Raw genomic sequence first — 24,961 nt, 5'->3', positions numbered from 1 at the left:
TTGCTAGATTCTCTTATCGATAGCGCACATGTTAACCAAACTAGTAGTGGTTTTTATGTGGATTTTTTTTAAATAATATTTAATAATTTGTACGACTATACTGATTCTACTCTCTATCTACGGACTATCACATTCTACTTCCTATACATCTCTCAAGTTAATGTTAAGTGGGAAAGTCGGTTGGCATGTTGCTTTATTAGGTGCTTTTTTCCATACAGTCAGCTGTCATGTTTTGAAAATAAAACTTGTTTGTATTTGGGAGTGCTAATTTATTTTGGATATTATTATGTTGATGTTTTGGATATTATTACTATGTTGGTGTTTTAGCTATTATTACTATGTTGATTATCTCGACTTTCTTGTACTTTTTTTTTTTTAATGTTAATAACCATTGAGTGAATTTAAATGTTTGTTGATTTGTTGTCTCTAGTTGATGAACTTTCTGTTAAATGGTTTTTTCTATTTGAGTTTTTGTATAATGAGAACAGAACGTGAGCGTAGATTAGTTGCGACTCTTCTTATTATTATGATGGGTCATATTATGATGACATGGTGGTATAGGAGAAGGTATATAGGAGTAATAGGCCTAGGCATAGGGCTCCCCGGCTCTTATTAGAGCTCCTCGTAGAAATTGGGATTCTATACGGTTGCAACCCGTGTTGGGTAGGATGTATACTACCACCGGACATGATTTTGTCATGAGCAAACTAAGGATGAGACGAGGAATGTTTCATCAATTATGTACTTTCGCGTGGCCATGGTCTATTTGATAGTAGACATGTCACCGGCCGAGAAGAGCAAGTGGCTTTGTTTCTTCAACAATCGCTTGGGGCATGACATGCGTAATCAAAATAAAAGATTTCAATTCTTGCGCCAAGAGAAATAGTCCACTGTTACTTCCATGTTGTGTTGGCTGCATTGTTTCAGTTATTTAGGGAGTTAGTAACAAATGCTACTGCTGAGAACTCTCCTCGCAAGTGCTCCAACACACATCATTGGCATTGCTATTTCAAGGTTAGACAACTTTTTCTTACACAGGTTAGGATGAGTGTTATTTCAAGGTTAGAGAGTTTATTCAATCTTAATAAGTTTTCTTTGTTAGGATGCGGTGGGTGTAGTTGATGGTACACACTTTCCAATCAATTTACCATTGGAGCAACAGGCTAGGTATCGTAATAGGAAGGGTAATGTCACCCAAAATGTGTTGGTGGCTTGCACATCTGACATGAAGTTCACATACGTACTTGTAGGGTGGGAGGGATCTGCCCACGATGGACGATTGTTAAGAAGTGTCGTGTCTCGTCCAAGGCATAGGCTTACTCTACCCAATGGTATAGTTTACAACTTAAACACCCCTTGTTCAGTGTTGAATGACTAGTTACTTATCAACCTACTTTGTGTCTTCAATTTAAGGTGGCAAGTACTATCTAGCGGATGTTGGTTTTGATTTAGTCCCAGGGTTCCTCACACCTTATTGCGGTGTGCGGTACCATCTCAGAGAGATAGGTGAGGTTCAACCTCAAAATCACAAAGAACAATTTAATTTTCGTCATTCGTCTTTGCGTATTGTTGTGGAAAGAACAATTGGTATATTGAAAAAAAGATTTGTGTATCTAAGGCACCCCCAATTCCATGATGTCAACATACACACAAAAGTGATCCTTGCATGTACATGTTGTGGTTTGCATAACTACTTGCGAGAAGAAGATCCTGATAGTACGTTGAGCGATGAGGAGCTTAGCGTGGATGAGGCAGAGGTTGACCCTGTTTTGAATGCTCAAAACAATCAAGTGAATGAAGAATTTCATATTGATATGCAACCTAGCTGGGAGTGGACTAATTTTAGGGAGGAATTGTCAATTGCAATGTGGCAAGATAACAATGATATGTAAACATTGCTATTAGGTGGATTGTTATAGTAACTTTTTTGTAATAAAGAAAAGTTTTTGTCAATTGCAGTGTGGCAATATGGCAAGATAACTAGTGGGAAAACACTAGCAAATCTCATATTTTGCCTGGCAAATCTTTAGTGGGAAAACACTAGCAAATCTCATATTTTCCCACTAGAGATTTGCCAGTAAACAAACGCAATAAACAAACACAGCCTTAGTTTTTTTAAATGCAGTTGGGCTTATTTATTCAGGGCATTTGAGAAGAGTAGTAATTTGAGAAAGAAAAGTTTGGATTGGGTACGAAATCGGGGGATTTTTTCTACTATAACAGGTGGTCCGAGGCGGCTGCCTAGGAAGATTATGCTAGCCTACTCTAGATACGAGTTTTACATATGTTTTAGATTTCACACAATACAAAGTTTGGATATGGTTGATTGGTTGGTTGCTATGCAGGAAGAGATGAAATCTCTTGATAAAAATCACACATGGGACCTTGTTTTATTGCCAAAGGGCAAGAGAACTATCGGCAGTAAATGGGTGTTCGAGAAGAAAGAGGTCATTCCCGAAGTCTAACTTGATCGGGTACAAAGCAAAGAGTGGTATACGGGTTTCTCCGCTAAGGAAGGAGTCGACTCTGATGAGGTATTTTCCCCGTGTGGTCAAACATACTTCCATTAAATTGTGTTATTGAGTTTAGTTGCTCACTTGAACTTAGAGTTAGAGCAACTTGATGTGAAAACTGTTTTCTTGCATGGAGACTTGGAGGAAAAGGTCTATATGAGACAACCTGAAGATTTTGTTGTTACTAAGAAAGAAGATCATGTGTGCAAGTTGAATCGATCATTATATGGTTTAAAGCAATCGCCAAGACAATGGTACAAGTGCTTTGCCACATTCATGATGCAACTGAGTATACCCAAAGTAAGTATAATTGTTGTGTTTACTTTCGTGGGCTTCGTGGTAATGACTTCATCTATCTCTTGCTTTATGTGGATAATATACTTATTGCTTCCAAAAACATGGTGGAGATAGACAAGTTGAAATCTCAACTTAGCTCTGAGTTTGAGATGAAGGACTTGGGTGGAACCAAGAAGATATTGGGCATAGAGATTGACAGAGATAGAAAGAAGCGACGGATAGTTGTATCTCAGAAGAAATACCTTCAGAAAGTAATTTCTTGATTCGGTATGGAGAACGCAAAGTCAATTTCTACTCCTTTGGTTGGACATTTTAGGCTTTTAGCTAAGTTCTCTCCTAGTTCGGTGGAGGAACAAAAGCATATGGCTCATGTTCCTTATAGTGCAGTGGGCAGTTTGATGTATGCTATAGTGTGCATTGACACCTTACATTTCCACGAGCAATCGGTGTTGTAAGCGGTATATAAAAATCCTAGTAAAAGCGGCATTAGGAGGCGAAGGAAATGGGTATTGAGGTACTTGAAGCGGTACCTTGGATGTGGGATTAATTTATGGTAGAGGTACTTGTTATGTTAGTGGTTATGTTGATTCAGATTATGCAGGGTGATCTAGATAGACGACGATCGACTCACTCTTGGTTATGTGTTTATGATGTATGGTGCACGGTTAGTTGGAGGTCTATGCTTCTGAGTTCTGATTGCTCTATCTACTATAAAGGCAGAGTATATGACGATGGGCGAGGCGATGAAAGAGGCATTATGGCTTCGAGGTCTTCTAGATGATATGGGTATTGAGCGTAACAATGTTGCTTTGTATTGTGATAGTCGAGTGTTATTCATTTGGCGAAGAACCGGGTTTATAATGCTTTCGGACCAAGCATATTGATGTCCGTTATCATTTTGTCGCGGGATGTAGTTAAGGATGGTGATATAGCACTTGAGAAAGTGGACACCCATGACAATCTTGGCGATATAGTAACGAAGGTTGTCATCGGAGTTAAGTTCCAACATTGTTTGGACTTGCTCCAAATCCTACATGTTTGATTAGAGCCCTTTGTGGGAATGGCCTTTCGGCGGTTGGCGAAGTTTAGGGATGTTGTTTGAAGACTAGTGCTTCTTGATGGATGTGTTCAGCTTGGTTTTATGTGTTAAAACCTCACCGATGGAGAATGTAGAGAAAAAAGGGGTTGTTCGCTTTTTGTAAGGTGCGACCCGCGTGCCACTAGTTGGCTTAGAGCACAAATACAAGTCGCCGATCCCTTTGGAGGATTTGTACTTAGCCAATTTTTTGGATCGAAGTTACTGGACTTTTGTGTACAAAATTTCATAGCGCTTTTCAGCTACATCTACACCTAAAAGGCAAGACTTCACTCGCTCCACATCGCGATTCTTAGACACATCGATCTTTTTCGATCCAGTATAAAAACATAAGTTTTTTTTCTAATTGAACTTAACCTAACCAATACTAGAACAGAGACAGAGATTGTAAGAGTGCATTCTAAGTGAGTGATTGAGTGTTCATTCTTTGTGAGTGAATTAAGAGCTCTTGTAATATGTTACTTTGTGCATCTAGTAAAAGCTTGGAACTCGTCGGTGGATGTAGACACATTGCGAACCACGCTATATCCGGCCCCCGTCTTGTGATTTGTTCTCTTTACATTAGTTTCTTTACTTTATATATGTTTGTTAGTTGATATTGAGAAGTGTAGGGATAGTACTTGGAGGGTGTTGAAGTTTTTTCTTGAAAGAAGGATCAATCCTTGTGTAGGATTTATCTATTTGGAGTGGATAGTATTGTTTTCGCTTTAGTTATTCACAACAAAATCTTACCCTAAACATAAGATGAGTTGAATAACTCAGGTTTGAATAACTCAGGTTTGAATAACCCAGGTTAGTTTAACAGGCTAGTGATGTTCAAACTGTGAAATCGAGCTAGCCTAGTTTTAACTTTTTAGTAATGATGACTATAACACCCCGTCTTTTATTTTGCTTTTTCTATAATAATAATAATATTAATAATAATAATGGAAATAGATAAAACAGATATAGGATATCCAGCAGTTACGGATAAAAGCCCGTAAGTAAGTAGATAAGTTTCAATCCTTGTTTTTCGGGGAGGTTTTAAAAACTAGAAAATAGAGTTTTCTCACGGGAGTTTCTGGGGGAAAAACACAGCGAGAGTTTTAGAAAAAAAAAAGAGTTACTGAAAGAAGAAAAGGTTTTGAACGAGGAAGATCGTCGTTCAAGTTCAAATGATCGACTTGATCTTTTCGGTTTTTCATTTGTTAGGTTTATAAGAGGTGAGTAGTCCGAAGAGGTTGATTTTTAGTTAATTATTTGTTTTACGCTAAAATCTATCAATAATACTGTTTTACATATCCGAGATATTGTAAACTCTGTAATGGTGCCGACGGATACAAAACTTTGGAATACTTCTGTAAATAAAACTATGAAGAATTTTAGCATTTAAACTGTCGAAGTCTGGACACCGGTGGTTAATGGCGTTGCCATCAGCACCAAACCGTCCCTTTTATTTTTGTGTTTGAAGTATGTTTTTATTTGATTTGTGGTGATGTTGAACTGTTGCGGTCATAATTGGTGATGTTTGGTTGTGTGGTGAAGTGTTGGGTTGTGAAGTGGAGGTTTGGTCGATTGGTGTTTGGGGTGGGTGCTGTTGCAGGGGTAGAAGGTCGTTAATGGCAGCGCCATCTAGTGTGGAGGAAGGGTCGATCAAATGTGTATGGTGGTTGTTTTTGGCGGTATGAGAATTGATTGTAGGGGGTATGGTTGAGAGGTGAGTGGTGTTCTGGCGAGTGAAGCTTTAGCAGACCATCAATAAAGCGTCGATTTGGGATTTTCTGATATGATGGAATCATGAATTGATGGTATAGGTAGGTGGGGTTTTAGGTGGGGATGAAAACCTTTGGGTTCATTTTGGTTATAGATGGCGGTGGTGGTGATATAGGTGGTGGAAGGGTGGAGGTTTTGTGAGGAAGGAGATGAACAAGTAAAATTCAAATTTGGGCTTGGGCCAAATCGTGGGTTGAGCTTGTGTGTTAAACTTTAGATTTTATTTTTTGACTTAAGTTTAGACTATGGGCCTTAGGCTTTGGGCTTTTGGGGTTAGAGGAGTTTAGGCTGGTTGATCTGCGGTGGACCATTGGCGGAGTTATTTGTTGACGGGGTTGACTTTGACCGGTTGACCCAAATTTGACTTTTACCTCGGATTATGATTCAGTCTATTACGATATAGGTCTAGGACTATTAGCATGCTTGACTTTCTTAACTAAGACCTTTCTAAATATACTTGTATGCGTGTATTTACTGCTTTGTGATTTTTCAGTCTTTTACGATACACAACGTTATGACACTTATACATTCATGAAATTAATACCGCGTAAACCAAAAATACTTGAATCAAGATATTCATTCGTTCTCTGAAATAATATATACAATAAATTTCAATAATGCGTAAACAAAATTTACCGCACCCTTTTAGAACTCTCCACGCCTCAAGTTTTGGAATTGAGTTTTATGACTGATGATGTCATATGTTAGGTGGGCATTTATTGAATGTGCCATAAATGGCTCGTTAGCATTATATAAGGGTATTCATTGAATGTGCCATGAATGACCAGATTGTTTGGACTGCCCTAAAGAGGAACTAAGGTATTTGCCTTGCGGGTTAGTTGTGTTCCTTGAGTGTACGGGAATGTAGGATTGGGTATTCCTTGAATGTGGCAGGAATGACCCAGGGCATCCATTGAATGTGCCATGAATGGCCCGTTGGTGATATGATAGGTATTCCTTGAATGTGGCGGGAATGACCTAAGGTATTCATTGAATGTGCCATGAATGACCTGAGTTTTTGTACCCAATGAGGCTGTGAAATACGTGTATGAAAGCCAGAGGTGGCTATGATATTGTAGTATTGGTGGGAGAGGCACACACGGGAATGTGTGATTTGGCAAATGTGTGGAGTGCAAATTGTGGAGTAGGTACTAAAGGGGTGAGTGTATAAGAAAAGTAATTGATTAATTGATAAGAGAAATTGATTTGATTATCTGCGAGTGTGTTTGGGCTTACTTTTGAATACATATAGAATATCTACATATGTTATATACAAGTTCTAACTTTCTTTTCGGAGGGGTAGGAATTAATAATATTTTGTCTTGGGGGCCGGTCCTACCCTTCTGGCCAGGATATCGATAAGTTGTAATTCAATTATTTAGATATTAAAAGCGAGTTATTAGAATGAGTTAATATAATGGAAGTTTTGCTTGGGCGGGAAGAAACTATGCGGTTGAGATAATGAAACTACCTTTCTTTCAAAGGTGAGAATGATTAGGTTATGATAGAGTTAAAGTGTTAGTTGGATAAGAAAAGATTTTAAATATTTATATGTGGTTACTTCTACTCATACCGGCAAAAATTCCATTTTGCTTGACCCATGCTTGCTTTGTTTTGGCAACGTGGGTGTGTTCTTGGGAATATAAGTGGAAGGCAGTGGAACCGTGACGTGTGATTGGGATTCTTGCCTGGAGCAGTCCGTTAGTTTTCTTTTAGGTCTGATTATTATTGAAAAGATGTAATAACGTAGTTTACTTTCAACATGATATGAGAACATGGTAGTAAGGACTATATTTCAGAGAGTCTGTTTGATGTTTTGTTTGGACGGGATGCTATCTTAATAAAGTAATAGGGGATAATTATGGGGTTTGTGCAGTTTAAGTTGTTCTTTTATGGTATGGTTGTTAGGGTTTGTATGTGTAGTTTTCCCCGTCATAGTCTGGGTTTTTAAACAAGTTAATATAGTAATGTTTGAGATATTTATATTTCAAATATTCACTTTGTTTTTGTTTAGAAATTCGGGCTATGACATTTTTGGTATCAGAGCTTAGGTTAGCTTAGATTTAGAAAGTCTAAGTGATCCTCAGATGTGGAATATGGGTTATAGTGTTGAGAGTTTTGGATATATGTGAATATTAATGGGAGTTTTGTTTGAACTATAGATCATGGTTGAGACACGTAATGGTAATACTCTCTGGACTGCGGTGAACACTCCAATCTGGATGTCGAGAGAACAGTTTCATCGGTTGTTGCAGGCTATCACGGGAATAACCATCCCTGTTAGGGAGATCCTTTTGCTAAGCACAATAAGGAGTTTGGTACTCTTTGTGGGCAACGATTTACTGGTGTTGGGAATGCGATCGTAGCGGAGTCTTGGATTCAAAGTTGTGAAAATGTATTTGAGCGTATCACGACTTCTTGAGGTTGAAGCGAGGAGTTGGCATTTCACCAACTTGATGACACCGCTAGGTTTTGGTGGCAAGCTCTCACCCTAGTCTAGAACACTAGAACTTTGACTTGGGAGGACTTCAAGTTAGATTTGAGTGTAAGTTCATTCCTGGAGGCATAAAAAGAGCGGTTAGCTCAACAGTTCTCTCGAGTTGACTCAAGGCGGAAATCTGTGGATGGGTATGTGACCAAGTTTAATGAGTTATCGAGGTTTGCTTCCTATCTTATGGATCTTGACAAGAAGAAAAACCAAAAGTTCATATTGGGTTAGAGAGTCACTTGTCCCGGCAAGTTGATTCCTTTTGATGGGGACACTTTTGATCGTGTGTTGGACTTGGCCTTGAGATATGAGGAGCGAGAATGCAGCCCCAAGAGAGTCGAGGGGAAGAGGAAGTTTGGTGAGATACCGGTTGTTGGTACTAGGCCTTTTGAAAGCAAAAAGCACCCGAATAGGTTTAGGCCTTATGATATACCTCAAAGTGGTCCGTTTCGAGACCACCATCCCGAGGGTTTCGGGGAGGATTTGCCTCGCCGGGGTGGTTATAGGCCATCGGGCGGTTGGAGGCTATAGACCTCGGGGAATCGAATCGGCGCGATAGGGGTCCCGGCCTTCAAGGTCAAGCTCCCCGCTCTTCCGTATCGACCCGATATCATTACTTTTACCCCGCACTGGCCTGGCCTTTCGAGCCATAGTTCTGTTGAAAGGGCTTCTTTGGGAGTGTAAGTAGGTGGGGCATTTATCTCGTTATTTCCCTACCAAGGGGTGTAATCAGTGAACATAGCACCAACACCATCACTTCGTGCTAGAGCCTATGCAGCTATGCGGGGACACAGGAATGTTGAAGGTACCTTTAGTTCATCTCGGTTTACATTGAGTTTTGTTTGATTCGGGTGCTTCACATTCCTTTATATCTCGTCGGTATGTTGAGAAAGAAAGTTTTAAAACTACCCTTTTATCTAAGCCCTTGTGTGTTTGACACCGTTAGGAGGTTCTCATTACCTTATATGAAAGTGCAAAGGTTTAAAGTTGTGTTTCTTAGACCGTGTCTTTATGGTAGACTTGATCGTGTTGGGGTTTGGGGGTTTCCATTTCATACTTGGTATGGGACCGGGTTGACGCGTTATCATGTTACCTTGGATTGTCGCGAGGAGGGAGGTTATAGTGAATACACCGCATGCCGAGGTTGATTCACACCTATGTTAGTAAGGAGGACTTCGGTGATGTCTAGCTTCACGTGCTCTATAGAGATACCCACGAGGGATATCAGCCCGATGGAAGTAGTGAGAGACTTGAAGATGTTTTTCAGGAGATTCCGGGGTTGCCACCCAAGAGGGAGGTGGAGTTTAAGTATAGACTTGTTACGGGGACTGCCGGTTTCAAAGTCGGGCTACAGGTTGGCACCTAAGCTATTGGGCCGAAATGAAAGTGCAAGTCGAGGAATTACTCAAGAAGGGGTAAGAGTTTAATATTTAGTGATTTTGTTTTGGCTTAACCATATCTTTTGAGTATATGGGTTTGAATCTTTTAAGGTGTGTATGACCCGGGTTCATCACGACCAAACAACTCACCATGGGGTGCGCTGCTATTTTTGTTTCAAAGAAGGATGGTACTTTAAGGATGTGTATTGACTTGAGGGATTTGAACGGGTGACTATAAAAATAAGTATCCGCTTCCCCTCGATTGATGATTTGTTGGACCCGGTTGAAAGGGGCTAAATATTTTAAAGTTTGATTTAAGGGGTGGTTATTATCGGATGGGTGTTGAAGAAAGAGTATTCCTTTGGTTGCATTTAGAACTTCGGTATGGGTTGTATGAGTTTTACGTGATGCCTTTTGGGTTGTGAATGCACCTGCATTCTTTATGGGCGTGATGAATCGTATTTTCGAGGCCCTTTTTGGATAAATTTGTGATTGTTTTCATTGATGACATTTTAGTGTATTCACAAAACACGGAAGAACATAAGATGCATTTGAAGATAGTGATCTGAGCGTTAGGAACATAAGTTGTATGCTAAGTTTAGCAAGTGCCATTTTGGGAAGAAGAAATTAGTTTCTTGGGACATGTGGTATGTAGTGAAGGGATTGCTATAGATCCCCGAGAAGGTTCTTTGCAGTGAAAGAATGGAAACAACCAACCAACATTCTATGAGATTAGAGGAGTTTCTTGGGGTTAGCTAGATATTATCGGAGATTTATTGAGAAGTTCTCACTTATTGCAGCTCACTCACCAAGTTAACTAGGAAAGATGTGAAGTTTATGTGGACTAATGATTGTGAGAAAGCTTTCCTAGAATTGAAGCGAGGTTGACTCGACTCAATTCTAGTAATCCCACTAAAGGCGGAAAGCTAGTGGTTTTACACGATGCTAGTGGGATTGGTTTGGGTTGTGTGTTAATGCAAGACCCGAGGAAGGTGGTGTCGTATGCTTCCGCGGACAGTTTGAAGATACACGAGAGGCGTTATCCTACTCATGACACAGAGTTAAGCGGCAGTGGTTTTGCTTTGAAGGTGTGGAGACATTATTTATATGGTGAGAAGTTCGAGGCTTTACACAGATCATAAGAGTTTGAAGTATCTTTATTCACATAAAGAGTTGAATATGAGACAACATAGATGGATGGAGTTCATAAGTAGTTATGACTTGAGATTGATATCACCCGAGGCAAAACAATGTAGTTGGCGGATGCACTTAGTCGATTGCTCGGTGTTTTTAACCACTCTTATGGTGCAAGAGTGGAAGAGTTTAGAGACTATAGCAGCATATGATGTCCGGACTACACCAGATTCTGAGATGAGGGGTATATATAGTTTGGAGGTTAGGTCGGTGATTTTTGGTGAGAGTGATTGCCATGCAACCGCGAGACCCGATTTCTTTTGAGTCGGTTAGATGATCCGGTCATTGATATTTTAGATGATTGTCCATCCGAGTGGGCAGTTGATTCGAGGAGGATTGAGATTTCATGAGAGATTATGTGTACGGATGATCTGAAAGTTAAAGAAGGAGATATTATATATAGAAGCTCATCGTTCTCGTTTACAATTCATCCTAGAGGAGCGAAGATGTACCAAGACTTGAAGAGGACCTTTTGGTGGGAAGGAATGAAAAGAGATGTCGGAGAATATATTTCTTAGTGTTTAACTTGTCGTGAGGTTAAAGCGAGCATCGAGGCCTTACGGATTATTGCAGCCATTAGAGATACCGATGTGGAAATGGGAGCACATTTCTATGGATTTCATTGATGGTTTGCCTAAGTCTCGGAGGAGAGGTAATGAATCTATTTGGGTTATTGTTGATCGTCTAACGAAATCTGCTCATTTCATTCCTATTGACGTACGTAGAAATACAGATAAGTTAGTTTCCTTGTACATTCGGGAAGTGGTCAGGTTACATGGGATTCCAGTGAGTATTGTTTCAAATCGAGATCCTTTGTTCACTTACGAGTTTTGGAAGAGTTTTCAGCGTGCTATGGGCACTAGTTTGGCGATGAAATCTTGCTTATCATCCTCAGACAGATGGATAGACGGAGAGGGCGAATCAGATATTAGAAGATATGTTAACGGTCTTGTGTATGGATTTTGGTGGAGGATGGGAGGAGCATTTACCTTTGGTGGAAGTTTGCATATAATAACAGTTTCAGTCGAGCATCGGTATGGCACCCTTTGAGGCTTTGTATGGGCGTCCATGTCGATCACCTGCTTGTTGGGCAGACGTGGGAGATCGAGTATTACTTGGGCTTGAGATAGTGAGAGAGACATCTGAACATATTAAAGTTATTAGAGAAAGGATTAAGACAGCACAGAGTAGGCAGAAAAGTTATGCAGATTTAAAGAGGAAACGGGTTGAGTTTTTACGTAGGCGATTTTGTGTTTTTTGAAGGTTTCCCTATGAGAGGAGTTATGAGGTTTGGCATGAAAGGAAGTTGAGTCCACGATATATTGGACCATATGAGATAGTAGCCTCCATTGGTAGTTTGGCGTCGCCTTGCTTTGCCACCTAACTTAGCAATGATTCACGATGTCTTCCACGTGTCTATGCTACGGAAAAATGTGTGAAAGATCCTATCGAGGTTGTCCGGAAAAATAGAGTTGAAAAGATGTACTAGAGGCCTATCATGATAGTAGATGATGTAAACACCTTTTGTAAACTTGGTAAAAGTGCGATGGGAGTGAGGCGTGACTATCACTATAACACCCTTTTAAGGTGTGTATATTATAACACCCGTTTTTTATTGCATTTCTATAATAATATTAATATAATAATAATAATAATAATGTAAATAGAAAATGTAAATAGGATATCCAAAAGTTTTGAAAAAAAAGCCCGTAAGTAAGTAGATAGGTTTAAAACCCTTTGTTTTTCGAGAGGTTTGAAAAACTAGAAAATAGGGTTTCTCACGTAGAGTTTTTTGGAGAAAAACAAAAGAGAGTTTTAGAAAAAAAGGAGAGTTTTTTGAGAGAAAAAAAAGAGGTTTGAACAAGAAAGATCGTCCCAGTTTTGAAGGAGACGGTCGATTTCGATTTGGGGAGGTTTTCGGCCGCTTTAGATTTTCACGGAGAGTAGTCATATTTTTATTTCTATTTCACCTCACCTTGAGATTTATAGTTTTATGGGTAATGAGTAAAACCTAGGTTTTATATTTTTTGGTTGTTCGCATATTCTTCGATTGTGGTTTTTCTCAATTGATAAACATGTTATTTACATACTCTTTTTTAATGGTTAGACACCAGTTTGTGAACCCTATGAACAGATTGGACGATTTACTTTTTCGGCATTTAAATTGCGGAGAGTTGTGGGTTGAGGAGGTTGTCAAAAACCTTGAACCCACCCAAAACCGTTCCTTGTTTTTTTTTTGAAGTGGTTTTATCCATGTTTTGTGGAATTTTAAGTTGTTTTGTATATTTGAATAAACTGTTGTTGGGTTGAGAGGGATTGTTGAGGATGAATAGGGTGGTTGTTTTGATGAGGATCTTTGTCTGAAGCCTTGAAACTCCAAGAGCTTAATGGTGTTCAACCAAGACCCCAAACCGTTGATTTTGTTTGGGTTGGTTTTGTTTGGATGCATTTTGTTTAGATTTTGTTGGGGTTTTTGTTGGGTTGAAACCGGGGGTTGTTGGTGGTGGATTGGGTGTTGGAAAATTGACAATTGAAGCTTGAAAAGAGAGCTTTAATGGCGGGATGAGATTTTCTTGATTATCGTAAATGGTGAATTGTTGATATGGGTAGCTAGGGTTTTTCTCCCCGAACCAAACCGCTGGGTTTCTTTTGCCATGGATGGCGTGGTGGTGTGTGGTGGTGGGGTGGTGGTTGTTTGAAATTGGAGAGGAAGGAGATGAACAAGAGAGCCAAAAAACGATTTGGGCTTGGGGCCAAAATCGATGGGCTATTATTTCTTTGTTTTTAGATTTTTAAAATTTGACTTTTAGATTAGACTATGGGCCTTTGGATTTGGGCTTTGGGTTTTGGAGTTTAGGCCGGGTTGACGAGTTGGACTCGACTTTGGTTGACTTGGACTCGACTTTGACTTTGACCCGAGTTGACTTTGACCAGTTGACCGAAAATTTGACTTTTCCTAATTATGATTAGGTCTAATAGGATAAGTCTAGGACTATTAACGGTTTGACCTTAGGCTAGGACCTTTATAAATATACATGTATGCGTGTATTTACCGCTTTGTGATTTTTCGCTTTTTGTGATACACAACGTTATGACACTTATACATTCATGAAATTAATAACGCGAAAACCAAAATTAATTGAATCAAGATATTCCTACGTTCTCTGAAATAATATATACAATAAAATACAATAATGCGTAAACAAAACTTACCGCACCCTTTTAGAACTCTCCACCTCAAGTTTTAGAATTGAGTTTATGGTGATTAAGTCATATGTAGGTGGGCATTTATTGAATGTGCCATAAATGGCCCGTTAGTGTTATATAAAATTATTCATTGAATGTGCCATGAATGACCAAATTGTGGACCAGCCCTAAAGAGGAACTAAGGTATTTCGCCTTTAGTTAGTTGTATTCCTTGAATGTACGGGAATGTAGGATTGGGTATTCCTTGATAATGTGGCAGGAATGACCCGGGGCATTCATTGAATGTGCCATGAATGGCCCGTTAGTGATAGGATAGGTATTCATTGAATGTGCCACCTGAATGAATGTGTCATGAATGTTTTGAGCCCAAAGAAAGAGTCGTGAAATATGTGTATGAAAGCCCAAAGATGGCTATGATATTGTGATATTCATTGGGAGAGAGGCACACGAGAAATGTGTGATTTGGCAAATGTGTGGAGTGCAAATCGTGGAGTAGGGTACTAAAGGGTGGGTGTATAAGAAAAGTAATTGATTAATTGATAAGAGAAATGGATTTGTTTATACGAGCGTGTGCTTGGGTTTACCTTTGAATACATATAGAATATCTACATATGTTATATATACAAGTTCTAACTTTCTTTTCGGGAGGGTAGGACTTAATAATATTTTGTCTTGACGCCGGTCCTACCCTTATACAAATGGGGATATCGGTAAGTGTAATTCAATTATTTAGATATTAAAAGGAGTTATTAGAATGAGTTAATACAATGGAAGTTAATAAAATGAAAGTTTTGCTTGGGAAAAAACTATGCCACTTTTGAGATGACGGAACTAACTGCCTTCCAAGAGAATGATTAGGTTATGATAGATTTAAAGTGTTAGTTGAATAAGTAAAGTATTAAAATGTTTATATGTATTTAGTCTACTCATACCAAAGCAAATTCAATTTGTCAACCCATGTTTGCTTTGTTTTGGCAACGTGGGTGTGTTCTTGGGAACATAGGTGGAAGGCGACCGAACCGCCATGCGTGTGATTGGGATTCGGTGCTGGAGCCGTCCGTTAGTTTTCTTTTAGGTTTGATTTCTTTGTTGGAAGAATGTAATAACGTGGTTTATTTTTTTATGGCATGAGGACATGGTAGTGATGAACTTTAATTGGAGAGTTTGTTTGATGTTTTATTTGGAAGGATGTTATCTTAATAAAGAGATTTCGGATAATTATTGGGATTATTTTATTTTAAGTTGTTTCTTTTATGACATGGCTATTAGGGTTTGTATGTGTAATATTCTCCGGCCATAGTCCGGGTTTTAAACAAGTGAACCTAGTGATGTTTGAGATAATTATATTTCAAATATTCACTTTGTTATTGTTTAGAAATTCGGGCTGTGACATTTTGGTATCGGAGCCTAGGTTAGCTTAGTGTTGGAAAGTCTAAGTGATCCTCGGATGTGGAATATGGGTTATAGTGTTGAGAGTTTTGGATATATGTGAATATTAATGGGAGTTTTGTTTGAACTGTAGATCATGGTTGAGACACGAAATGGTAATACCACTGGACCTGCAGTGAACACTCCAGTACAGATGTCAGGAGTACAGTTGAATCAGTTGTTGCAGGCTATGCAGAATAACCATCCAGTTCAGGGAGATCCTTTTGCTAAGCGCAATAAGGAGTTTGGTACTCTTGGCAGGCATTTATTGGTGTTGGGAATGCGATTGCAGCGAGTCTTGGATTCAAAGTTGTGAAAATGTGTTTGAGCGTATCGCAGCTTTTATCGAGGTTCGTGGTTAGGAGTTGGCACCACCAACTTGATGACGCTAGGTTTTGGTGGCGAAGCTCTCACCCCTAGTCCGGACACTAGAACTTTGACTTGGGAAGACTTCAAGATTAGATTTGAGAGTAAGTTCATTCCGAGGGCAAGAAAAGAGCAATTGGCTCAACAGTTCTCGAGTTGACTCAAGACGGGAAGTCCGTGGATCGGGTATGTGACCAAGTTTAATGAGTTATCAAGGTTTGCTCCCTATCTTGTGGATATCGACAAGAAGAAAACCAAAAGTTCATACGCTGGTTAGAGAGTCACTTGTCCGCAAGTTGATTCCTTTTGATGGGGACACTTTTGATCGTGTGTTGGACTTGGCCTTGAGATATGAGGAGCGTAATGCAGCCATAAGAGAGTCGAGGGGAAGAGGAAGTTTGGTGAGATACCGCTTGTTGGTCCTAGGCCTTTTGAGCAGGCAGCCGAATCGGTTTAGGCCTTACGATGTACCTCAAAGGGTTCCGCTTTGAGACCACCATCCCGGGGTTTCGTGGGAGGATTTCATCGCCAGGGTGTATTCCGACCCCGGGAGGATTTCATCGCCAGGGGTGGTTATAGGCCACCGGGCGACCGAGGCTATAGACCTCGGGGAATCGCGATGGCGAGGCGGGGTCCCCAGAAGGTTGAGGTCGAGTCGAGCTCCCCGCCCTCCTCCGTATCGACCAAAGATCATTACTTTTACCGCACAAAGACCCACTCTTAGAGCCATAGTTCCCGCTGAAAGGGCTTTTGGTTGGGAGTGTAGCGAGTGGGGCATTTATCTCGTTATTGCCCTACCAAGCGTGGAAATCAGCGGTATCAGAGCACCGGCAAAGACCAATCACTCGTGCTAGAGCCTATCAGCCTATGCCGGACACAGGAATGTTGAAGGTACCTTTAGTTCATCTCGGTTTACATTCAGAGTTTTGTTTGATTCGGTGCTTCACATTCCTTTATATCTCACGTCAAGATGTTGAGAAAGAAAGTTTTAAAACTACCCTTTACCTAAGCCCTTGTGTGTTGAGACACCGTTAGGAGGTTCTCATTACCTTATATGACGAGTGCAAAGGTTTTAAGTTGTGTTTCTTAGACCGTGATCTTTATGGTAGACTTGATCGTGTTTTAGGGGTTTGAGGGTTTCCATTTCATACTTGGTATGGACCGGTTGACACGCTTATCATGTTACCTTGGATTGTCTTGAGGAGGAGGTTATAGTGAATACACCGCATGCCGAGGTTGATTCACACCGTGTTAGTAAAGAGGACTTAGTGATGTCTAGCTTCACGTGCTCTATAGAGAGATACCCACGGGGGATATCGCTGATGTGGAAGTAGTGAGAGACTTCGAGGATGTTTTTCAGAGATTCCGTGGTTGCCACCCAAGAGGGAGGTGGAGTTTCATGATAGACTTTGTTACCGGGACCGCACAGTTTCAAAGTCGGGCTTACAGTTGGCACCTAAGCTATTGGATCTAAATGAAAGTGCAAGTCGAGGAATTACTCAAGAAAGGGGTAAGAGTTTAATGTTTAGTGATTTTGTTTTTTGGCTTAACCATATCTTTTGAGTATATGGGTTTGAATCTTTTAAGGTGTGTATGACCCGGTTCATAATGACCGAGCAACTCACCATGGGGTGCTACCGCTATTTTGTTTCCAAGAAGGATGGTACTTTGAGGATGTGTATTGACTTCGTGGATTTAAATCGGTGACTATAAAAATAAGTATCCGCTTCCTAGGATTGATGACTTGTTGGATCACTGAAAGGGGCTAAAATATTTTCAAGTTTGATTTAAGGACCGGTTATTATCGATGGGAGTTGAAGAGAAGAGTATTCCTTTGATCGCCATTTAGAACTCGTTATGGGTTGTATGAGTTTTTCTGTGGATGCCTTTTGGGTCGATTTAATGCACACAGCATTCTTTATGGACCTGATGAATCGTATATTCAGACCCTATTTGGATAAATTTGTGATTGTTTTCATTGATGACATTTTAGTTTATTCACAAAACACAGAAGAACATAAGATGCATTTGAAGATAGTGATGCAGACGTTTCGAACATAAGTTGTATGCTAAGTTTAGCAAGTGCCATTTTTGGGAAGAAGAAATTCGTTTCTTGGGACATGTGGTATCTAGTGAAGGGATTGTTGTAGACCCGAGAAGGTTCTTTGCGATGAAAGAATGGAAACAACCAACCAATCGCTACATAGATTAGAAGTTTCTTGGGGTTAATGGATATTATCGGAGATTTATTGAGAAGTTCTCACTTATTGCAGCTCACCACCAAGTTAACTAGGAAAGATGTGAAGTTTATGTGGACTAATGATTGTGAGAAAGCTTTCCTAGAATTGAAACAGAGGTTGACTACAGCCCAATTCTAGTAATCCCACTAGAGGCGGAAAGCTAGTGGTTTTTACTGGATGCTAGTGGAACCGGTTTTGGGTGTGTGTTAATGCAAGACCCGAAAGGTGGTGTCGATGCTTCCACGGCAGTTGAAGATACACGAGACGCGTTATCCTACTCATGACCGGAGTTAGCGGCGGTGGTTTTGCTTTGAAGGTGTGGAGACATTATTTATATGGTGAGAAGTTCGAGCTTTACACGCATCACAAGAGTTTGAAGTATCCGTATTCACGTAAGGAGTTGAATATGAGACAATGAGAGATGGATGGAGTTCATAAGTAGTTATGACTTCGAGATTCAAGATCACCCGTGGCAAGGGCAATGTAGTCATGGATGCACTTAGTCGATTGCACAGTGTTTTGACCACTCTTATGGTGCAAGAGTGGAAGAGTTTAGAGACTATAGCCGCTTATGATGTCCGGACTACACCGGATCTACGATGAGGGGTATATATGTAGTTTGGAGGTTAGGCGGTGATTTTCGATAGAGTGATTGCCATGCAAACACGAGACCGATTTCTTTTTGAGTCGGTTGGATGATCCGGTCATTGATATTTTAGATGATTGTCCGTCCGATTAGGCAAGGATTCCGATGGAGGATTGAGATTCCATGAGAGATTATGTGTACCCGGATGACGCAGAAAGTTAAAGAAGGAAATATTATATGAAGCTCATCGCTCTCGTTTACAATTCATCCCGAGGAACGAAGATGTACCAAGACTTGAAGAGGACCTTTTGGTGGGAAGGAATGAAAAGAGATGTCGGAGAATATATTTCTCGGTGTTTAACTTGTCGGCCAGGTTAAAGCAGCAGAGCATCGAGGCCTTACGGATTATTGCGCCATTAGAGATACCGATGTGGAAATGGGAGCATATTTCTATGGATTTCATTGATGGTTTGCCTAAGTCTCGGAGAGGTAATGAATCTATTTGGGTTATTGTTGATCGCCTAACGAAATCTGCTCATTTCATCCCTATTGACGATGCGTAGAAATACTGATAAAGTTAGTTTCCTTGTACATTCGGAAGTGGTCGGGGGTTATGGGATTCCAAAGAGTATTGTTTCAGATCGAGATCCTTTGTTCACTCCGAAGTTTGGAAGAGTTTTCAGCCGCGGCTATGGGCACTAGTTTGGCGATGAGTCATCGCTTATCATCCCTCGCATTGCATGGACGCATGAGAGAGGGTGAATCGATATTAGAAGATATGTTACGGTCTTGTGTAATGGATTTTGGTGGAGTATGGGAGGAGCATTTACCTTTGGTGGAGTTTGCATATAATAACAGTTTCCAGTCGAGCATCGGTATGGCACCCTTTGAGGCTTTGTATGGGCGTCCATGTCGATCACCTGCTTGTTGGGCAGATGTGGGAGACCGAGTGTTGCTTGGGCCGAGATAGTGAGAGAGACATCCGAAAGCAGATTAAAGTCATTAGAGAAAGGATTAAAGACCTGAGTAAGCGTAAAAAAGTTATGCAGATTTGAAGAGGAAACGGGTAGAGTTTTTCAGAAAGCGATTTCGTGTTTTTGAAGGTTTCCCCTATGAGAGGAGTTATGAGGTTTGGCATGAAAGGGAAGTTGAGTCCACGATATATTGGACCATATGAGATAGTAGCCTCCATTGGTAGTTTGGCGTATCGTCTTGCTTTGCCGCCTAACTTAGCAATGATTCACGATGTCTTCCACGCGTCTATGCTACGAAATGTGTGAAAGATCCCACCGAGGTTGTCCAAACGCCAGAGCTAGAGAGTTGAACGATGATGTAACTTTTACACGGTGAGGCCTATCATGATAGTAGATAGGGATGTGAAACACCTTAGGAGGAGGATTGTAAACTTGGTAAAAGTGCGATTGGAGTGAAAGGGAAAATGACGTGACACAGGAACTTGAAGATAAGATAAGACGGATGCACCGACGAGCTTTTCTCGACACGCTACCTTGAATCTCGGGGCCGAGATCCTTTTAAGGTGTGTATATTATAACACCCCGTATTTTTATTTGCTTTTTCTATAATAATATAAATATTAATAATAATAATAATGTAAATAGAAAACAGAAATAGGATATCCAGTAGTTTTGAAAAAAAAGCCCGTAAGTAAGTAGATAGGTTTAAAACCCGGGTTTTTCGGAGAGGTTTGAAAAACTAGAAAATAGGGGTTCCTCACGTAGAGTTTTTTTGGAGAAAAACAAAACGAGAGAAAAAAAAGGGGAGAGTTTTACCGAGAGAAAAAAAAGAGGTTTGAACCAGAAAGATCGTCCAGTTTCGCGAGACGGTCGATTTCGATTTCGAGAGGGAGCTCGCTCGATTTTCACAGTGAGTAGTCATATTTTTATTTCTATTTCACCTCACCTTGAGATTTACAGTTTTATGGGTACGAGGAAAAACCTAGGTTTCCCCTCAGTATTTTTGTTCTGCATATTCTTCGATTGTGGTTTTTCTGTCGAATTGATAAACATGTTATTCTACATACTGTTTTTTTCTACATACCGCTCGTTAGTTTTTGCTGGCTATGAACAGATTGGACGATTTACGATTCAGGAATTGGTGGATGGAGAGTTGTGGGTTCGGAGGTTGTCAAAGCCTTGAACCCACCCAAAACGCTCTTTCTTTGTTTTCATTGAAGTCGGTCCCAGTATCCATGTTTTCTGAACTCTTTTAAGTTGTCTTTGTATATGTGTGGAACCGTTAAACCGTTGTTGGGTTGAGAGGATTGTTGAGGATGAATAGGGTACCGTTGGGATGAGGATTGGGTGTCTTTGTTGAAGCCCGGAAAAGCTTCAATGGTGACCAAACCGGCCCCGCTGCTTTTGATTGTTTGGGTTGGTTTTGTTTGGATCGTTTTGTTTAGATTTTGTTGTGAGGTTAGGTTGTTGGGTTGAGGGGATTGTTGGTGGTGGATTGGGTGTTGGAAATTTGACAATTGAAGCTTGCAAAGAGAGCTTTAATGGCGTCGGTCGAATTTCTTCAGTATAACAGAATGGTGAATTGTTGATATGGGTAGCTAGGGTTTTTCTCCCTGAACCAAACCGCGGGGTTTCTTTTTGCCATGGATGGCCGGGTGGTGGCCGTGGGTGGTGGGTGGTGGTTGTTTGAAATTGAGAGGAAGGAGATGAACGAGTAAAAAAAACGATTTTGGGCTTGGGCCAAAATCGTGGGCTATTATCTCTTTGTTTTGGATTTTTAAAATTTGACTTTTAGATTAGACTATGGGCCTTAGGATTTGGGCTTTTGGGTTTTTGGAGTTTAGGCCGGGTTGACCAGAGTTGACTGTTGACTTTGACCAGTTGACCCGAAAATTTGACTTTTCCTAAAATTATGATTCGGTCTAATAGGATAAGTCTAGGACTATTAACGTGTTTGACCTTAGGCTAGGACCTTTATAAATATACATGTGTACGTGTATTTACTGCTTTGTGATTTTTCAGTCTTTTGCGATACACAACGTTATGACATTTATACATTCATGAAATTAATAACGCGTAAACCAAAATTAATTGAATCAAGATATTCCTACGTTCTCTGAAATAATATATACAATAAAATACAATAATGCGTAAACAAAACTTACCGCACCCTTTTAGAACTCTCCACGCCTCAAGTTTTAGAATTGAGTTTATGACTGATTAAGTCATATGTAGGTGGGCATTTATTGAATGTGCCATAAATGGCCCGTTAGTGTTATATAAGGGTATTCATTGAATGTGCCATGAATGACCAAATTGTAGTGGACTGCCCTAAAGAGGAACTAAGGTATTTCGCCTTGCGGGTTAGTTGTATTCCTTGAATGTACGGGAATGTAGGATTGGGTATTCCTTGAATGTGGCAGGAATGACCCAGGGCATTCATTGAATGTGCCATGAATGGCCCGTTAGTGATAGGATAGGTATTCATTGAATGTGCCATGAATGACCTGAGTTTTGTGCCCAAAGAGGCTGTGAAATATGTGTATGAAAGCCCAAAGATGGCTATGATATTGTGATATTCGGTGGGAGAGAGGCACACAGAAATGTGTGATTTGGCAAATGTGTGGAGTGCAAATCGTGGAGTAGGTACTAAAGGGTGGGTGTATAAGAAAAGTAATTGATTAATTGATAAGAGAAATGGATTTGTTTATACGAGTGTGCTTGGGTTTACCTTTGAATACATATAGAATATCTACATATGTTATATATACAAGTTCTAACTTTCTTTTGCAGGAGGGTAGGACTTAATAATATTTTGTGCAGGGACGCGGTCCTACCCTTATACAGCGGCGGATATCGGTAAGTGTAATTCAATTATTTAGATATTAAAAGGAGTTATTAGAATGAGTTAATACAATGGAAGTTAATAAAATGAAAGTTTTGCTTGGGAAAAAACTATGCCAGTTGAGATGACGGAACTAAGTGTCTTCCAAGCTGAGAATGATTAGGTTATGATAGATTTAAAGTGTTAGTTGAATAAGTAAAGTATGAAATGATTATATGTATTTAGTCTACTCATACCAGCAAATTCAATTTGCTGACCCATGTTTGCTTTGTTTTGGCAACGTGGGTGTGTTCTTGGGAACATAGGTGGAAGGCAGTGGAACCGCGGCGTGTGATTGGGATTCGTGCCTGGAGCGGTCCGTTAGTTTTCTTTTAGGTTTGATTTCTTTGTTGGAAGAATGTAATAACGTAGTTTATTTTTTTATGGCATGAGGACATGGTAGTGATGAACTTTAATTGGAGAGTTGTTTGATGTTTTATTTGGAAGGATGTTATCTTAATAAAGAGATTTCGGATAATTATTGGGATTATTTTATTTTAAGTTGTTTCTTTAATGACATGGCTATTAGGGTTTGTATGTGTAGTATTCTCCGTCATAGTCTGGGTTTTTAAACAAGTGAACCTAGTGATGTTTGAGATAATTATATTTCAAATATTCACTTTGTTATTGTTTAGAAATTCGGGCTGTGACAGCTTCTCCTTCAACCGTAAATGAGATTTCTTATCCAACGATCTCTTCTATTTTCTGTGGCATGCATCCTCTTTGCCTAGGGATTTTCCGTTGTTTGTTTTATTTCCCATGCTCCCGCCTCAAACAATTATCCTACTTTTGACCTTCTCATTTTCCACCGTTTTTGAACTCTCTTGCTCTCATCCGGTCCATCTCCTTCTCTTTAACATAATTGTTTGGACAAACACAGTTAAAGTTGTAAAAGTGTGAAGATAATGTATTTTTGGAGAAGAAGTGAATGGACCCTTATGACCTGCCTACAAAAGACATCTGATATGTTAACATTATGTTTTCTTGGAAGAAGGGATTCAATTTGTGATCAAATAAAGCACATATATATTTAAAGGATACAATATCAAAATGTACCTCCATAATTCATGTATGCTCTTGGGTTGAGCCTATGTTCTGACTACATTTGGGCCATACTCCAATTTAATCTAATTTAACATTGCATGCTATAAATATATATAATATTTGGCCAAAGCCCAACCAGCTTGAACTAAGGTACAGAATCACACCAAAGGTGGTGCCCAAATATCACCCCATCTGTCATACACCCGCCATTCAAAGCACTCCACCCCATGTTTTCTGAATTGAAACTGACTAAGACAAAACCAAAAAGAAAATAAAAAAGAAAACCTTGCAGCAACTTATTCACACTCCACCCCACGTTTTCTGAATTGAAACTGACTAAGACAAAACAAAAAAGAAAATAAAAAAGAAAACCTTGCAGCAACTTATTCGACAAGAAATTTTTTGGCGCTGAAAGTCACGACTGCTCTCTCCCGCTACTCTCAATTTGAACCTTTCAATTTCGACTTTTTATTTTTTGCAATTTATTATGTAAATTAAATTGGATAAATTCAAAAAAAAAAACTTTAATGATTTATTTTCAATTTGTTTACAGTTCAGTTACAGATTTACAATATCACAGTACCGCAAGTTTCAAACAAATTTTGTATTGTTGTAGTAAAGTTTTGTTTTTAAGTCAATCTACAGTGGGATTTGAATTTTTAGCGTTTTAGTTTCTAAATTGTTAGCTATTCTTGGTTTAATGTTGGATTTAAATGATTGTAAAGTGCATTGTTTTTTTTTATTAAATGTGTAAAACAACTTCGAGATTGCGTAGATGAAGTTGGTTTTAATTTGGTTGTCTAAAATATAAGTTTGATAAAATGCACTAGATGTTTCATGAAATGCCTAGAATAGCATTTTTTTTGTTGTAATTTATTTTGAGTTTGGTTTCATTGAAACGAAATGGATGTTGTTGCATTTTGTGCTAAAAATATATCGAATGTTTTAATTTTTTCATTTTATTTTAATTAATTGTGATGATATTGTTTATATTGCTTATTGATAAGAGCCCAAAACTGTAGTTTTAACCCCTTAACAATAATACTTTTAGACCAATTATGCGAGTAATAAATAAAAATTAATGTTAATTACGTGCTTTTATGTATTTCAAACATTGAAGTCAATTATGTGCATAAATGTGTCGCTTTGGCGATATAAAGGAGCAAATGGTTGGTTGCTAAGAAGTTCTGGAATTAAAGGCCAAGACGGGCAGAAACAACACACAAAAGTCAGCAGAACTTCCGAAGATCGTATCTTTGGACTCAGGCCTTGGAATTGGGCGTACCTTATGTCAAAATGACTGGCTCAGAAAGAGCTTTCCAATGGTCTAAACCTTTACCCAATCAGAGGAGCAGAAATGAACGAAAAGCTTTTTGAAGTCAAAGCCAACTGAAAAGGGCCCTGTGGACTGAAAAAATTGGGCTTTGGGCTCAATTTTCCAACCCAAAACATGGACCCTCAGCCCATGCACGAAAATGTGAATCTGGTCTCCTCCATTTCCACACACAAGACT

At 39.5% G+C, this 24,961-nt stretch overlaps 1 long non-coding RNA gene across 1 annotated transcript in view; it reads left to right on the top strand.

Annotated features, from left to right (window-relative positions):
* The window catches only part of LOC147488002 (uncharacterized), a 58,992-nt gene extending 36,110 nt beyond the window's left edge, over positions 1-22,882 (top strand). Inside the window, exon 2 of the long non-coding RNA XR_015201076.1 lies at positions 22,671-22,882. This is a non-coding gene — a long non-coding RNA (uncharacterized LOC147488002). The remainder of the gene's footprint in view (positions 1-22,670) is intronic.
* The last annotated feature ends 2,079 nt before the right edge of the window (positions 22,883-24,961 follow it).

This window comes from Coptis chinensis, chromosome 7 (assembly GCF_015680905.1).
Source record: "Coptis chinensis isolate HL-2020 chromosome 7, ASM1568090v1, whole genome shotgun sequence".
NCBI lineage: Eukaryota > Viridiplantae > Streptophyta > Magnoliopsida > Ranunculales > Ranunculaceae > Coptis > Coptis chinensis.
Note: the sequence above shows the minus strand (reverse complement) of the source record. Positions and strands in the feature narration are given on the sequence as shown.